Here is a 15,064-nt window from a genome sequence, read left to right on the forward strand (position 1 = left end):
TTTACTCTACAGAGCTATTTGTTCCATTCTTCATCCAAAATGCGGTTTTAACATCACATGAGAAAAAGGTGGGTTCTTTTCTCTCATGTTCTCTTTTGTCTTCACGAAAAGAACGAGTATAGGCAAATTAGCTGGTCCGCAGAACAAAGCAAACCAAGTGTCAGTTTAAAAGAGACCTACTCTGAGTGCATGCTACCATGTCTCACACTTAGCACACAGAATAAGGATTGGGGTGCTTCAACCTCATAACCAACCTATGAGTTGTGAGCTAGAGCTGCCTATTTCACAAGACCTTTATTTATTTATTTATTTATTTATTTATTTATTTATTTTTAATTTAATTTTATTTTATTTTTTGAGACATGGTCTCTGTTGCTCAGGCTGAAGTACAGTGGTGTGATCATAGCTCACTGTAGCCTCAACCTCCTGTGCTGACAAGATCTTCTCACATCAGTTTTGTGAGTATCTGGAACCACAGGCACCTGCCACTATGCCCAGCCAATCTTTGTATTTTTTTTTTGTAGAGACTTCGTTGCCCAGGCTGGTCTCAAACTCCTGGGCTCAGGTGATTCTCCCGCCTCAGCTTCTGAAAGCACTGGTATTACAGGCCTGAGCCACCGTGACTGGCCGAAACACCTGCTGTTTACATATATTAACATCATTGAAATTGAAGTGTATCTCACAGCGTAATCAACAGTGTCTTATAGTCACTCTTGGCCAGACAGCAAGCAGGATGGTCATCTTTACCTGCATATGCATGTGTTGGGCCTGGCCATAGTCAGTTCAAATGAGTTTTGTGAGCTGTTGTTCCTACGTGTGGCAATTCTGTATGCCCAGCAGATGCCATTGACAGCAGAAGGAATTGTCACCTCTCTGAAAATCAAAGAAATCTATTTCAAACTATGGGAAGCTATTGTAGCTGACCCAAGCATCTCCCAGAGCTGTCGTGAAGGCCTCAGACTTCAATTTGTAAGAAACGTCAGGCTGATTTCTAATACACATTTCCTAACTTCCAGGGGTAGTTGATTGAATTGATGAGGAAAACAAAAACAAAACAAAACAAAAAATACTATGTGTTTAATCACACAAGCAAGCCTCTGCAGATCACTTGAAAGCAGAAATAAAAGTGCTGAGCAGATGTACTGTCTACCCCCACATTTCCCTCCCTACCTCAACCTCCAGCCAACCTCAGCTGCTTTAGACAGGAAGGCTAGGGCTAAGGTCTCTCTGCCACCAGGCTGAATTGAGTACCATGTGCATTTCTGCAATTGTGCTGGAGAACTTTCTGCAGAGAAGTGATTCAAATTATTACGGCTTTGTTGAATACAGGCTCCCAAGTCACCATCCTACCGGGTTCCGTGTGGTGAGTGAACATTCAAGTTCAGCTAATTTTGGGGAATAAGGTTCCTTATGACATGTGGAATGCCCTTGTGTGGGTGGGGCCTTTTGGAGGCAATTCAGCACACTGTTTATGTTGCTTCTACTTGTGAATAAGTATTAGAAACTGATGCATTGTAGTCTGTTTCTTGTCCTGTGATTGTCGGGACAGGGGCAGGGGCAGGGACTTCCAATCGTGGAGAACCATAGGTACAGAATTGCTAGTGTTTTGGGGGCCCCATAACACTGACGTCCCTTTTGAGCTATAATCTCTATGACTGGCGATTTGCCAAGTGGAGCTTCTGGCAGAGGACGGCAGCCTCCACCCAGGGGCCTCCTGGGGTCGTGGATTCATGCCTCCCCTAATGTACCTGTCAGGTGCAGCCCTTTGCACGGCAGCACTTAGCTTGCTACAGGGCTCTTCTCAAAGCTGAACACCTGAGCTGTGGAGGTCTTCTTGTTTTCCAGCCTGCTATTACTGTTTTGGGGTGCATCAGTGGTGACTAAATGACTAACAAGGCAGGAAAAGGCCCAACAAGCCTCAGTTGTCCAGTGGAAATGGAATTTTCAAGAAGGCAGGTCACCTGGCTCTAGGGCATCTCAGCTTTGCATTTTGGCAGTTATTTCTTTTTGGGAAACTTTATTTGCTCCACTCCCACTTGTTGAATTGGGCCTTTGGTTCCCCAAGGTTCCCCTAAGTACCAGGGCCTAGTTCACAGATGGTTTGCCTAAGATGAAACCTGATAGTATCCACTGTGTTGCCATGGATGTTCAGCTTCAGCAACGTCCAGGCAAAACCTGGCGTGGGGAGAACTCAAGTCCATTTTCCCAGCTCTGCCCAAGACTCTGTTGATGAACCTTGTTTTATTTTACGGACTTGCAGGGACTTCTCAGTTGGAAAATTCATACATCACAGCAGCTGACTGGGCCTGTGACATGCCACTGCAGATAACCCCTTCAAGGGCTCTATTCTGATGAGGCTACCTGGAATAAAGCTGTGTCCCTCAGATTACCCCACTCCTAATGGGGCCAGCGATGACCTCAGACCTGAGGTCCCATTTGGGGGCTACTGGAGGTGCCCCCTCCTTGTTCAATATTCATTACTTTAGAACTTATTCAACACAGTGCCAGGAATGTTTGTCAAATCACTCAAAATGGCATGCTGGTTACAACATGATCCCTGCAGAGCATGAAGAGGACTGCAAGTTCAACATTGAAAAAAAACTTCTTAACATTTTTAGTCACAAATGTCCATAAGTTTGTTAAAAACAGGAGCTCATGCAATAGAAAACGCAAACTGCATAGTCAGAAATAAAGTGTGGAGTGATGGCGATAACTCTGGCTGTTAATAAGTAACCTTCAAGAGGGTGGAGACTTTATGTAGCCTGCTATTATATCACCCTGTCTAGACCAGGGCTTGGAACATAGAAAGAGGCTCAGAGAGTTACTGAGTGAATAAATAATATTGAACTTGCTGCCAGAGAGGTGAAACACAAAATCACTTGGAGAGGGGAGATCAAATTAGAAACAAAGCTATTTAAGCTTACTTTTCTTCCACCATGAAGAGAAAAAGGAGAGTAAGAGCAAACAAATGGAACAAAATAAATGCTTCTCATTGTTCTTCCTGTGGACACCTTTGATAGCTGATAGACGATAAACTGTCAGTAAATTGCAGTTTATTGGGAGGGAGCTCTCGCAGGTGCTATTTCCAGCCTTCCTCTAGTTAGAGAGAGGAAGACCGAAAGGTTTTCATCTCTGTAAGAAGTTCCATTGAGACTATTTAAATCAGAACTGCAAGAAGGCAGGGTTTGGGTGGGGCATGGAGTAGTGGAACAGTAGAAGAAATGGAAAACATCCACATTGGTTAACTTTTCATTTGAAACATCACCCAAAATGTTTTGAATGAAACATTCTGTGCTATGGGTTGTTTAACATCTTTTTAAAAATACTGTGTCATGTGTTGTGTGTGTGTGTCTGTGTGCATACGTGTGTGTGTGTGTGTGTTGTGTTCGTGTTTGTGTGTGTCTCTGTGTGGGTGTTGTTATATAATGCTGTTTTAATTGAAGGATGTGTTTATTTATTTGGTTGGTTCTCCTAGAACTAATAAATGATTTGAAAAACGTGGGATTGGTTATGTCAGTGGTTCTCAACTGGGGAGCAGGGCGATTTTGCCCCACCAGGGTCCCTTTGGCAACGTCAGGGACACTGTTGGTGTTGTAAGTGGGAAGAGGTTCTACTACCATTTAATGGTGAAAGGCCAGGGATGTTGCTAAAAATCCCACACACAAGACAGTCTCCAAGACAAAGAGGGATCCTGTCTAAAACTGTCTAAAACGTCAATGGGGTTGATGTTGAGAAACCATGAGTTTCCCATCATTTTAATTCAATTCTCAGGACTTTTCTGAAATCTACTATTTGAATTTAGGAAGAAGTATTCTTCTTGTGGATTTTCTAACCTGGGGGCATTCAAATCACCAAGGTGCTTTAAACAATACTGACCAAAGCCACCCCAGACCGATTAAATGTGGATGTCTCGCAGTAGGACCTACGCCTCTGCATTTTAAAATTGCTAATAGTTATTAGCATTGAACGGCACCCATTTAAATGGTATAACGCAGGCCAGGCGCGGTGGCTCACGCCTGTAATCCCAGCACTTTGGGAGGCCGAGGTGGGCCTATCACAAGGTCAGGAGATCGAGATCATCCTGGCTGACATGGTGAAACCCCGTCTCTACTAAAAATACAAAAAATTAGCCGGGTGTGGTGGCGGGCGCCTGTAGTCCCAGCTACTCGGGAGGCTGAGGCAGGAGGATGGGAGCCTGTAGTCCCAGCTACCTGGGAGGCGGAGCTTGCAGTGAGCCCAGATGGCGCCACTGCACTCCAGCCTGAGCAACAGAGCAAGACACTGTCTCAAAAATAAATAAATAAATAAATAATAAAATAAAATAATAAAATAAAATAAATGATATAACCCAGGAACTCAAAACCACCCACAATTGATTTATCTTATCCACAGTAAAAGTATCCACAAATAAAATGATACAATTCTCCAACTTAAACCAGAATTTAACAGCTGTCATTACTCCATAACTTCCTATGTACTTGTTTATATTTTGTAAAAGAAGATTTTATTTCACTTAAAGAAAAATCCACATTAAAAAAGTTCCTCTTTTCAGAAAGAAAGTTTTGGAATATAATAAAAGTATTTCTGTCTATTGTTTTGACAACTTTGTGGCAACTGTCAATTTCTAAGTCAATTTCTTCATAGTGAATATTTCAGTGACTCATCAGAGAGGCAAGCTAATAATAATAATAGTTCACCTTATGTAGTATTTCATGCTGTTAGTGTGTGAGATTGCAAGTCTAAATCAAAGCCATTATAATTTCTCTGTAATTAGAAACCAGCACATGCCAGGCGAGGTGCTTGTAATCTCAGCACTTTGGAAGACTGAGGCAGGTGAATCACCTGAGGCTGGGAGTTCAAGACCAGCCAGCCAACATGGCAAAATCCCATCTCTACCAAAAAATACAAAAATTAGCCGGGTGTGGTAGCGCCCGCCTACAATCTCTGCTGCTCAGGAGGCTGAGGCAGGAGAATCGCTTGAACCCAGGAGGCGGAGGCTGCAGTGAGCTGAGATCACGCCACTGCCCTCCAGCCTGGATGACAGAGCGAGACTGCGTCTCAAAAAACAAACAAACAAAGAACAACAACAACAACAAAACTCAGCACATAAAAATACCTGTGGATTGAGAATTTTAAAATAGCTTTTAGAATAATTAGCTGTGATTTGAACTTAAACACTCTGCTTTTTTACTTGAATTCTTACTCACTTCCTTTCACCTTAATTACAGTGGTGCAAGTATTCTCTCTCTCTCTCTCTCCACCCCCATCTCTTTCTCTCTTTCTTTCTCTCTCTCTCTCCGTCTCTCTCCATCTCTCCCCCACCATGTGCTCAGAACTTTCCTGGAATTAGTTACTAGGTTAGAGATAGAAACAGAAGTTGACTTATCATATTACTGAATAGTCTCCCAATAGCAGTTAAAAAGAACTTTTAACAGGAGTCTCTCCTAAAACTCACCCAAATAATTGGAAAGTAAATGAGTCTTAACAGAGATAAGAGAATACAATTCAATAAAAGTAGCAGAGAAAACCTCAGATGACTGACACAGATAGAGATTTCCCACATATTACTTCCCAATATTGCATTACCTAAAATTTGCCCAAATTACCTGTCTGCATATTCCAGAGCTCACCAACCCGTAGATATAAGGAAGGATATATTATTGTAGTAACTATTTTTCCGGCTTGTGGTGCCTTTTAAAATCCTCTGAAATCTCCTTGTAGCTCTTCTTTTATACCCACACTTACTCCTATGTGATCTCATTTGGCCCATTTGATTTTGAACATTATGCATATAATGCTGATCCTGAAATCTGTGTCTCCCAGGAGAGTGAAAAGCTATAAAGAAAGGCATTCCCTCCCTGCAGACTGGCACAGTGAGTCCCACAGAAGGCCAGCCCCATTCTTATGCCTTTGTGTCCTCATAGCTTAGCTCCCACATATCAGTGAGAACATACAATGTTTGTTTTTCCATTCCTGAGTTACTTCACTTAGAATAATAGTCTCCAGTCTCTTCCAGGGCACTGCAAATGCTGTTAATTCATTGTTCTTTTATGGCTGCATAGTATTCCATCATATATATATATATCACAGTTTCCTTATCCACTTGTTGATTGATGGGCATTTGGGTTGGTTCCACAATTTTGCAATTGCCAATGGTGCTGCTATAAACATGTGTGTCCAAGTGTCTTTTTCGAATAATGACTTCTTTTCCTCTAGGTAGATACCCAGTAGCAGGATTGCTGGATCAAATGGTAGTTCTACTTTTAGTTTTTTAATGAATCTCCACACTGTTTTCCATAGCAGCTGTACTAGTTTACATTTCCACCAGCAGTATAGAAGTGTTCCCTGTTCACTGCATCCACGCAAAAGACTGGAAACTTGGGGAGAAGAGCGGGATGGGGGCGAGAGAGAGAAAAAAACTACAAACATGGTGCAGTGTACACTGCTCAGGTGATGGGTGCACCAAAATCCCACTAATCACCACTAAAGAACTTACTTATGTAACCAAATACAACCTATACCCCAATAACTTATGGAAAAATAAAAATAATAATTAAAAAAAGAAGACCAGTGTCATTGCAAGCATGGGTTGTTTAAACCACGGAGTTCTCATCTTCTCCTCATGTGTCAATTCCCTGTCTTGGACTCTTTACCTTCTCATTTTTTCTGACAGTGACATATTGTTTCACTAGGTACTTGAGACAGCTCCACAAAAGTCTAGGACTGTTTCATCCCCAAGGCTAACACTTCTCAGTCATCTGAACGCTACCTTTTGGTTCCTTATTATTCCTAAGAATAACACTCGATTACTAAGCCTTATTCTCCTCTGACTTTCCATCCAGAAAGAAAAGAAAAGAAAACAAACAAACCATTGCTTTCTGACCCATTGTTTTAACAAATGATGCATTTAATATTGCAACAGAAGCTTAGGACCCTGTGTCGCTGCTTAAGTGAACATGTAGTGTCTGGCACTGTTATTTTGACTTCATTATATTTTTAAATTTCAGGAACACTGAGTTAGATAAATTATAACTCCTGGTCCATGGCATATTTGCAGCATTATTCCAGGTATAGCCAATTTTACCTATTTAGCTAGCTATTTAATTAGGTATTGTTAATAGCATAATGGACACCAGAAAATCCCACTGCCACTAACAAAAGCTAGGCCTTATACAATCAACAAATCCTCCTGTTTTATTCACTATTATCTTACAGCCTATGCCTAAGATGATCTCTTCTTCCCTTCTTATATAAATTTATTGCACATATTTGTGGTTTTTTTTTTCTTTTTTTGAGACAGGGTCTCCCTTTGTCACCCAGGCTGGAGTGCAGTGGCACAATCTCAACTCACTGCAACCTCTGCCTCCTGGATTTAAGCTATTCTCCTGCCTTAGCCTCCTGAGTAGTTGGTACTTGGCCTCCCAAAGTGCTGGGATTACAGGCATGAGCCACAGCACCTGCCCTATTGCATATATTTGTTACTAATAAGTATCTTTTTAATTCTAGTTACCTTTAACTTTATAAAAAGATAGCATATCTTACCATGTGTAGTCAGTCTGTTGGCATTTTTTTCACATACTATTAATGTTTTTGTTGAACATATGCATTTCTGTAGTTAATTTTAACAGCTGTACAATATTTTAGTATGTGAATGTACAAGAGTTTATGCATCTGTTGTCCTATCGATGGACACTTTAATGGTTTCAGGGTTTTGACAACGTGAGCTGTGCTGCTGTAAAGTTGCTTGGTCAAGACTTTGATAATATATATGCGGTAGTTTCAGTTGGGTTGCACCAGGAGTGAAAATGAGGGATTGTCATCTATGTGGGTGGTCGGTTTTTTGGTGGTGATGTCTGACTCTTTTCCAGAGTCATTGCATTAATCGATACTCGCACCAGCAAAGTATCAAAGATGCTTTGAAGCCAGGTGTAGCGGTTCATGCCTGTAGTCCCAGCTACTTGGAAGGCTGAGACAGGAAGATCGCTTAAATCCAGGAGTTTGAGACCAGCATGGGCAATAGTGATATCCCATCTCTAATTTTTTTAAAATAAAAGATGATGTAGAGCCATACACTTTCCAAGAAGTTAGCATGGTCAGATTTCTAAATTGCAGCTGAATTAGCATGATCAGACTCTTATTAAATTGTTGCCAAAGTTAAAAAATAACATAGGGTGTGGGCTTATTTTATATTTTTTCCAATCAATGATTCTAAACATGTCTTTTAGAAATACGTTTCTTCCTCTGTCCATGCCTATAAGTTTTTCTCTCTCTCTCTCTCTCTTTTTTTTTTTTTTGATCTGTTTGTACTCTTTTCATGTGTAGGAATTAATTCCATATTCTTTACTCCAACACTCTGTCCAGTGTATATTGTGAAGGCATTTTCTACCACATTGTAATTAGTCTCTTTTCTTTCTTTAAGATGTCTTTGGTAAACAATATGCCTTAATTTTAATATGACCAAGTAGATTGAAATTTTCTCTCTCTCTCTCGTGCAGTGGCACGATCTCGGCTCACTGCAACCTCCACCTCCCTGGTTCAAGCAATTCCCCTGCCTCAGCCTCCCAGATAGCTGGGATTACAGGCACACGCCACCATGCCCGGCTAATTTTTTTTTTTTTTTTTTTTTTTTTTTATTTTCAGTGGAGACAGGGTTTCACCATGTTGGCCAGACTATTCTCCAACTCCTGACCTCAGACAATCCGCCCGCCTCAGCCTCCCAAAGTGCTGGGATTACAGGTATGAGCCACTGTGCCCGGACTGTCTCTTTTTTTTTTTTTTTTAGTTAACACATTTTATGCTTTACTTAAGAAATATCTCTCTAATACTAAATTCATCTTTGATCTGGCTGACACCTGATTTGTCTCTCAGGTAATGGTTTGAGGATTTCCTTCCTTGCTTCGCTGGTCCTCTTCAGGCTTTGCTGGAGGATAAGTCATTATTGCCATCTTAAGCTTTGTCTTTGAAGGTGTCTTGCCTATGAGGGAACTTCAGACTGCAGTGTCAACTCTGACTTGGGAGCAAGTGCTGGGGCGTCCTCCCAGGACAGCCCTTTGGTGCCCCCTGCTGGCAAGTGTAACCAGGACATCCAGCATTAAATCAGCCAAACTACAAATAACATTTTGGGAAGCAGAGAGAATGTGGTCTGATGAATTTTGGGTTTAGGCCTCCATAGTTTCAGATAATGTTTATGCTATTCGTAAACTCTTATATCATACTTTTGAACACCCAGAGTAAAAATTACATGTCGAATACAAGGATTAAGAAATTGTAAGAAAAAAAGAGGCCGCATAATGAAGAGCGTCGAGTATTTCCAGCCCAGGCAAAGAATTTGTTGAGCACCTATAAGAAATAGCCATCGGCCATAAAAGTGGAGATGGACATGGACATGTAAACAAAGACTTGATAAGGTGTGACGAACACAATAAATATGAACAGCATGAAGAAAATACTCAGGAGATGTCATCTGAGAATGTTAGGAAAGGCTGCCCATAGGACAATACAGTTACCTAAGGTGGGGACAATTATACATTTCTCAGTGCACCAGGGTTGGCAGGCCAAGAGTAGAGACAGCCATTTCAGGAGAGAGAACAACATCCACCACTGGCATGGGCATGGAGTGACAGCGTGAAGGCGCCAGGTGTTTAGTTATTCGGTAGCGTGGCTGACACCGATGGGTCTGGGGAAAGATGAGCTTTGAGGATGGAAGACATTATAAAGCAACTCTTACTGCATGATAAACAACTGTCACGTCAGCCGGGGGGATCCAGCCATGATTTTTAAGCAGGGCAGCAATAATAGCATATCCTAATTTTAGAAAGACGTGATAAGAGCTAACACTTCCGGTGGTGTTCACCGATATTAACTCAGTGAATACTTACGACAACACCACAAAGTTGGTATGTTTTTCCCATTTTCCATTTGAGAACACTGAGTACAGAGAACATAAATAATATCCCCAAGTCCACACTTCTAAAAGCTTCCACAGGGTCGACTGGGGTTCATACCCAGGCAGTCTTTTGCAGGTTCTGTGGTTTCAGCAGCTTTTATTTAACTGACTGTCTTGGGTACTTTTGCAATAGGCCAGGCACGCTTCCTGCACTGGGCAATGGGGGCTGGGTTCCTGAGGCAGGATTGTGCGTGTGTCTCGCCCTTTGGAAATGCCCAACGGGGGGTTGGTCTTACGTAGCGAAAGCTCAGGGCAGTGGTGGTTGAGAGAGACACGTGCAAAGCTTACAGCTCTGCAGAACAACTAGGGAAAGGCCCAAGGAGCCACTCATAGACACCGCCTCTTTGCATAGCTGCTTGACCCAAAGCAGAGTCTTCATCTCTGGGAAGGAAACTCAGGGTCTGCGGTGGGCCCTGGTCAAAAATAAATGACCCACACCTGGGCCAGAGCTTCTCACCCAAGTGGACACCGGGCCAGGGCTGGGCAAATGAGATTCGGGTCTATACAGCATAGACAGGAGAAGATAGAGCCCCAGTACTGACTGGGCTCTGTAAGGTAGAGCAAGAGCATCCCCAATTCCTGCCACATGAGCTTCTTTCCCATGCAAAGCCTCCTTGTCCAACTTGCCCTTTGATTCTATCACATGGAACAGAATTATTTCAAGAACAGTGATGAATCCAGAGGGATGCAAAAAGAGGCTCCGGGGAAGAAAACTGGGGAAGAGACATAGGAAAGCTAGGCAAATGTGCTGTTTAGAAACAGGAATTTCAAAGGAAGGAGTCTTGGGAATAAGTCAGTCCCATAAGCTCAACAAGCTAAGAGCAAAACAGTTGGGGAGATTTTGTATCCTCAGCAAGAAGTAATTCCCTGGCGTGCTGAGTGGCTTGAAGACCTCTGAGTGGGAAATCTTCTGGTCCAAGATGACAGAAAAGACCCCTATTCTACTTTGAAAAAATGAACAGTGATAATGGGGAAAGGATATAACTGCTAATCTAGAATTCTATTGTAGAAAAAGTATTCTCCAAAAATAAAAATGAAACAAAGACACGACAATACATCCCCTCAAAAAGAAATCTGAGGCCGGGCGCAGTGGCTCATGCCTGTAATCCCAGCACTTTGGGAGGCTGAGGCAGAAGAATCACTTGAACCCGGGAGACAGAGGTTGGGGTGAGCCGAGATCATGCCATTGCACTCCAGCCTGGGCAAAAAAAGCGAACCTCCATCAAAAAAAGAAAGAGAGAGAGAGAGAGAGAGAGAGAGCGAGAAAGAAAGAAGGAAGGAAGGAAGGAAGGAAGGAAGGAAGGAAGGAAGGAAAGAAGGAAGGAAGGAAGGAAATAAATAAATCTGAGAAAATCTGCTTCCAGTAGAACCATACTTTTATATATATATACACACACACACACACACAGTTGCATATATTTAACTTCTTGCAGCAGAAGGAATGATCCCAGATGGAAACATTGAAATGTAAGAAAGAAGAAGCAATGGAAGGGATAGATATTAAATCATAATGAATATTGAGTATATAAAACAAAAATAATAAGGCTTGTAAAATTTAAATTATATAATTAGAATTAAAATGTACAAACTGACAAAGAAAAACAGAGTCTACAAATAGTCCTTGTACTTAGGGAAATTTTGTGTATATATACATACAAAATTGTATCTATCTAAATATCTATCTGTCTGTCTATCTATCTATCTATCTATCTATCTATCTATCTATCTATCTATCTATGAATGATGTCTTACAATCCCTTAATGTCTGAGTAGGCAGTTATGATAGTCATAACTTTAAAGTTTTTGCAGACAATGATAAAAAGTCTTTTGATATTAAATAAACAATGAACATGTGCATCTAATCCTCTGAAAACAGGAAAGGGTTTAGATCTCTTTTCATTTCTTTGTTTGTGCATAATGCCAGGAAGCAGTAATTCACTTGGCTATATCCTACTAATATGAATGAGTTGACCAGTTTTCCAATCATGCCACTGGTCTTCACTGGCTTTCTCTGTATCAATAATTGAGGAGCATCTCTGCCTGTACGAATGCTCTCAACCGAATGATTTTCCTAGCACCGTCCTCCGTGTATGGAAAGCATTATGAACACTGAGATGTTGGAAATAAATCCCTCAGGGATAAATACCACCTGAACTCTCATCAATTCAGAATGGTAGCTACTAATTATTTGCAGAAGAAAAAGAAACTTGTGGAATACAGATGGACACCTCCCCTTCAGTTTCTTTTTGAGGACAGAAGTTGTTACCGTGTTGCTAACTACCTTAGCTATCTCAGGCAATGTCCAGAAAGACCAGGGAGAAACATCCCATTAGGAATCCCCACTTAAACATCAAGCGAATCCCATTCACCATCTTTTTTTCTTTTCTGTTTTCTTATTATTTTAGAAAACAGGGTCTCGCTTTGTCACCCAGCGTGGAGTGCAGTGGTGCGATCACAGTTCACTGCAGCCTCAACCTCCCAGGCTCAGGTGATCTTGCTTCAGCCTCTCTGGGACTAAAGGTGTGTGCCACTTTCCCTGATGTTTATTTATTTTTTTATTTTATTTTATTTTATTTTTTATTTATTTATCTATTTGGTAGAGACAAGGTCTTGTTATGTTGCCCAGGCTCCATTTACCATGTTTGATATCCAACTGTTGTCCATGTGTGTCCCAGCGAAACACAGATTGCTAAGAAAACAAAAGGCGAAGTGAACTCCTGGCCTTGGCACTCCCTGGAACTCGAAGCTGACCTTTGATGTGCTACATAGTGCCCGAGGAGGGCTGGGCATTCAGAGGCCCAGGAACAATGAGAAGAGACTGGAAGGGAGTCAGCTTTGCTCTCTGACTCTGAAACACCCAAAATTCACTCTTAGAGCAGACTATTCTCCAGTTGGTTCATGCTAGCCGCTATACAAAATCCTGGAAATAAACAAAATGTGTCTCTTTGTTTTGTTTTCTTTGTGGTCCTAAGGGATGCTTTTTATTAGCTCCGGTGGATACAGAAGAGGAAACAGTTAGTTCACACCTTAGTTACATTCATAGGCCCTGCCCACTTGGTCTTGGAGCAATGCAGGCTTCCCCCAGGCTCCCAAACATGTTTATCTTCATCTCTTGGCTGTTGTCTCATCTTGTGCAGAGTGGCTGGTGAGTGTTAAAAGGTAGTTTCTGGGTCTTCTTCATGTTCTCTAAGGCAGCAGATAAAGCCTGTCAACTTTTTTTGCTCTTGTTTTCCCTGGCGTCAAATGTTATTCATATGTTCTCACATTTTACAAAATCCTAAAAAGCCATGCAGGAGCTGCAAAAAAAAAAAAAAAAAAAAAGTGGTTCCAAACAGACGCCTCCATAGATGTAATTCACAGACAGTCTACCTTTGTCAGTTAATTTTGTAGGGAATATTTGTAAAGTGTTTAAAAGGAAAAAAATTGCTTGAAACTGCTATACTAATTTCCCTAATTTAGGTCAGTGTGACTGTAGAGATGCAGGAACGCCTTGCAATATTTAAATCCACATTGGAAGTAATTGAGTTAGTGCTAAGTGAGAATGTGGCGTGATTACCCCAGTCAGATATATGCTGTAGAGTGGACAGCTTTGTCCTAAAATTAGGTTATCACACATAGACAGTTCTGTGCTTTCCTTCCCGTTTTATTTAAATGGCCAGCGTGTGGCGCTGTTTCCTGTTAAAAAGCTGCTTCTGTAATTTCCAGCGGCTTCTCTCCAAATCCCTTGGTATTTATGTGGCTCAATGTCAATTTCAATAGGCTTGAAAACATCAGAGAACAAAAACCCACTTAAGACTTTTAACAGAATAAAGTTTCAGTAATTCTGAAGCGCACCTGTAGATTTATTTTCATGTTTAACATGAAATTCAGAATAAACACGATTATTTATTTGAGCTTTGTTTTAAAAAACTGCTTCAAAAAAGTCTTGTTTTACAAAATTTTAAGTACAAATTTTACTGAAAAGTACAGTATGCACATGAAAAGCAGACCACTCAAAAGTGAGAAATGTCATTTTTAATTAAAGTTATATCATTTAAGACTTCATTAAATTCATGCTTCTATTAATTTGTTTATGCTTTTCCAAATATTTGTTTAGGGGCAAGCCAGTAACAATTTTGTCATACATTTTTGAAATACAGTAGTCACTGTTTATATGTCTAATAGCCTCCACATTTGACTTTAAGTATTTCTAACTATTTGTATGTTTTTCAGTATCTATGGCTTGTATGGAGAATTTGACATGAGGGCCCTAAGTATTTACGGTTGCTTATAGTAGTGTTGGTAACGTTAGAAGTAGGGTAAAATTAGCTAACTGCCTTGTCACTGGGGCAAGCGTTCAGTTTTACAGGCGTCAAGCAGCCCGTGAAACCACTGGGTTTCAAAAACCCACCCTCCTTGCTGGGTGAAGCATCTGTTCTGCTGTGTAAGACACCAGAATCAGCAGAGGCCATCACCTGTACTAGAGAGAGATTCATGGTGGGGCTCTGGGAGGGAAAGTGCACCCACAGCCGAACATCACCATTGCACATCACCATTCCCATCGCCAGACAATTGCTCTTGACACATGAAAATGCATCCTCTGAGATACTTTATTTATTTATTTATTTTTATTTTATTTTATTTTGAGACGGAGTCTCGATCTGTCACCAGGCTGGAGTGCAGTGGGGTGATCTCAGCTCACTGCAGCCTTCGCCTCCCAGGTTCAAGTGATTCCTCTGCCTCAGTCTCCCGAGGCTGGCTAATTTTTTTTTTTTTTTTTTGTATTTTAGTAGAGACGGGGTTTCACCACGTTGGCCAGGATCTCTTGATCTCCTGACCTTATTATCTGCCCGCCTCGGCCTCCCAAAGTGCTGGGATTACAGGTGTGAGCCACCATGCCCGGCCTATTTTTTACTAATTATTTTAACTTTAGTGACGATTGCAGCCAGGAAAAAAACTTTAGCAATTTCTTAGTCTAGACTCTCAGCACAAGTGTAGAACAGGCAGCAAACAAATTTAACACTCATTGATGGTGACATGACAACGTGAAAGGGCAAAGAGACAAATTCTTGAGAAGTGGTAGTTAGAAATCATAGTATTTGACAATTTTTCGTATATTTTGCAAAATGTCATTAAAAT

Source organism: Mandrillus leucophaeus, unplaced genomic scaffold (assembly GCF_000951045.1).
Source record: "Mandrillus leucophaeus isolate KB7577 unplaced genomic scaffold, Mleu.le_1.0 Scaffold777, whole genome shotgun sequence".
NCBI classification, from domain to species: Eukaryota; Metazoa; Chordata; class Mammalia; order Primates; family Cercopithecidae; genus Mandrillus; species Mandrillus leucophaeus.